The 3,119-nt window shown below is 45.5% G+C and overlaps 1 pseudogene; it reads left to right on the forward strand.

Moving 5' to 3' along the window:
- Positions 1–1,129: 1,129 nt before the first annotated feature.
- LOC127678171 (40S ribosomal protein S20-like) lies at positions 1,130–1,733 on the forward strand (annotated as a pseudogene).
- The last annotated feature ends 1,386 nt before the right edge of the window (positions 1,734–3,119 follow it).

Consider the following 3,119-nt stretch of genomic DNA (forward strand, 5'->3'; position numbering starts at 1 on the left):
AGTCACATATATAAGGTATAAACTATCTGGGAGCACTTTCAGTCACATTGGGAGCACTTCAGTCACATATATAAAGTGTAAACTGCCTGGGAGCACTTTCAGTCACACTGGGAGCACTCAAGTCACATATATAAAGTGTAAACTACCTGGGAGCACTTCCAGGCACAATGGGAGCACTTCAGTCACATATATAAAGTATAAACTACCTGGGAGCACTTCCAGGCACACTGAGAGCACTTCAGTCACATATATTAGGTGTAAACTACCTGGGAGCACTTTCAGTCACATTGGGAGCACTTCAGTCACATGTATAAAGTGTAAACTGCCTGTGAGCACTTTCAGTCACACTGGGAGCACTCAAATCACATATATAAAGTGAAAACTACCTGTGAGCACTTTCAGTCACACTGGGAGCACTTCAGTCACATATAAAAAGTGTAAACTACCTGGGAGCATGTCCAGTCACATTGGGAGCACTTTCAGTCACATCACCATTTCAGAAACTCCTTATTCTCATCTTCTCATAACTGGCAACATGGGTTTCAGAATTCATTATTAAAAAAACAATTCCTTGTTTTGTATGTAATTGTTTTCCAAGAGGGAATGACCATTGACTTTTGGTTATACAAAATAAAGGCTCAATGAAATTTGTCCTCTGACACTTCCTAGAGTTAGGAGGAAATTTAAAATTATATTTTAAAAGATGAAATTTCTGCGATATGCCCGTTAGATGCACTTTTAATCCGTATCTCGACACTATTCCTTTGGATATATACTATGCGCACAGGATAGTGTATTAGTTACGTGGTCCCTGCTGAGACAAAATGCCTGCCAAAAGCAGTTTGAGAGGGAAAGGCTTTTTGCAGGCCATGGAAAGAAGGGGTCTTTCCTGCTGGGAAGCCACGGGGACCGCGTGTGAGGCAGCTGGGCATCTTCAGACAGGAAGCAGAGAGGGAAGCCGAGGAATGCGGCCACGCCAGCTCCGTCGATTTCTCCTTTCTGTTTAGCCTATGTATGGAGTGGTATAGACAACATTTGGCATGGTTTTTTCTCTTCAGCATAAACCATGTTGGAAACACTCATAGATACACCTATAGGTGGGTTTCCACAGTGACTCTAAGTCCAGTCGATGACGGAAGGTAAGCATTGCAAATATAATCAATCAGTTGATTGATCCATTGATCTTTATTCCTACATATGAAATATAATAAATTCTATCACCATTGTCCTTGAAAAGAAAGGAAGAACTGAATTTGGAAAGGATAATAGAGGTAACATCTATATGTTACTTTAAAAAAATACGAGGTGGGCCACGCACCGCTGTTCGCTCCGGCCAAAGATCAAGTCGTGCATGAAGTTGCACTGCAGCTTTTAAAGACACAGGAAAGACACCCATGGAACCCAGGTCGCGCGGTTTACTGAATTCTAATCCTGCTCACCAGCAGGATCACCAAGTCACTGGAGGTGTGCGCCAGCTTCTTCAGAGGCACAAAGGAAGTCTGCCTGTGAAGCACCAGTGCGCATGCCCGACAAAACGCTCCACCTCTCTACAAGGAAAACACCTTGTGGGGAAGGTTCTAAGAAGCAGGATCGTTCCCAGATGCACAGCCACAAGCCATTCATTAACTTACACACAGTCCTTCTGCGATTGTTAAACAGGTTATTGCCGTCAGTACTGAGACCAGGTGGAGGTTGAAGTCACTGTTGAAGACGGCCCAAGTCAACTGGTTTAATAAGTTGACTTAATCAGAAAACAAAAGAAAAAATTATTTATATGTATATGCGTATTCACATGCGGGTTTGTACATGTCAGCGTGGTAGTCATGGAGGCCAGAAAAGGGTGACAGATCCCCTAGAGCTGGCGTTAGTGGCAGTGAGCCATCCGGTGTGGGTGCTGGGTGCTGGGTGCCGAACCTCTCAGCTGTGGCGGCGTATCTCTGGCTCCTGTAGGGAAAGTTTTCTCAAAGAAAAGTCTTACTATGGCAAAAATACCAGTACTCATTAAACCCGCACAGTAGGTTCAGATCTTTATAACATTTGTTGTGGGGTGCTAGCCTCTGAGCCCCCAGGGTCATCAGATCCCCCGAGTCTTGCAAATGAATGTGGTAGCAGCTGGGGCTTGTTGGTTCCTCCATAGGAGGAGAGGTAGGGAGGGTCGGGGGACCCTTACCTAAGCATCTAGCCTCTTCTCCCTGATTGGATTCTGCCCTAATGTCTAGGGGAGGGGCTAGAGGATATAGGAGGGGAGGGACTCGAGATGGCACTGCACACATTCAACAAGGTCTCATCTTCTACCACTAATGCTGTCCCCCTCCCCAACCCATGGTTTCTAGCTGCACTAGGCTGTTTCTGAAGACGGTGAAACCTTTAGAAGGAAGCAGGTTGCTGGGTCCTGGACAGTGACACTTACAGGCCAGGCATGGTCCTAGACCCAGTCTTTCTCAGATTCCTGATCCACTAAGGGGCAAACAATAGCTTCACGCACTGTGCCTTCTGCAACACAAGTGTATTCTTCTCTAGCTGTGAACCGGTGCAACCCATTGGAGAAGTACCTAACACTAGGCCATATTCTGGGATTTTCTTGTTTCATTCTTTTTTATTTATTTATATTTTTTAGGGAGGGGGAGGGCAAACAGTTGTGACATTGAATGTGTCTATTGAATCCATCTAAGCCTTCTTAATTTTTGGAGGTTCCCAAAGGGTTTGTCTAAACTCCTCAATGACATCACAAGACGTGATTACCAAGGATAACACCAGAACACGATCCAAGAGTCAGGAAACATTCTGATAAATTCAGAAAAAGTCTTGGAGACTGGAGTCCAGGGACTGAGGCTTCAGGGGAGTTGCTGTCAGTGCTCAGGGGCCTCACTCAGCATCTCCGGCTGATGTGACCAGGTCTCCTGCTCAGGATCAGATGATTCGGTGAACCCGACTTTACCCCATGGGACTCAGTGGTAGTTCTCTTTGTTTTAAGGTTGTTTTCAAAATTGTGTGTGCTCATGTGTGCCCTTGTGACTGTATCTGGCCATCCCGTTTTCCTAAGCCTGCACAAAGATACGTCACCTCAGACTAAGTGGGTTTGGGGGCTCTGACCTCTGTGCTGTAGGTGGTGCTGGTTT

Source organism: Apodemus sylvaticus, chromosome 2 (assembly GCF_947179515.1).
Source record: "Apodemus sylvaticus chromosome 2, mApoSyl1.1, whole genome shotgun sequence".
Taxonomy (NCBI): Eukaryota; Metazoa; Chordata; class Mammalia; order Rodentia; family Muridae; genus Apodemus; species Apodemus sylvaticus.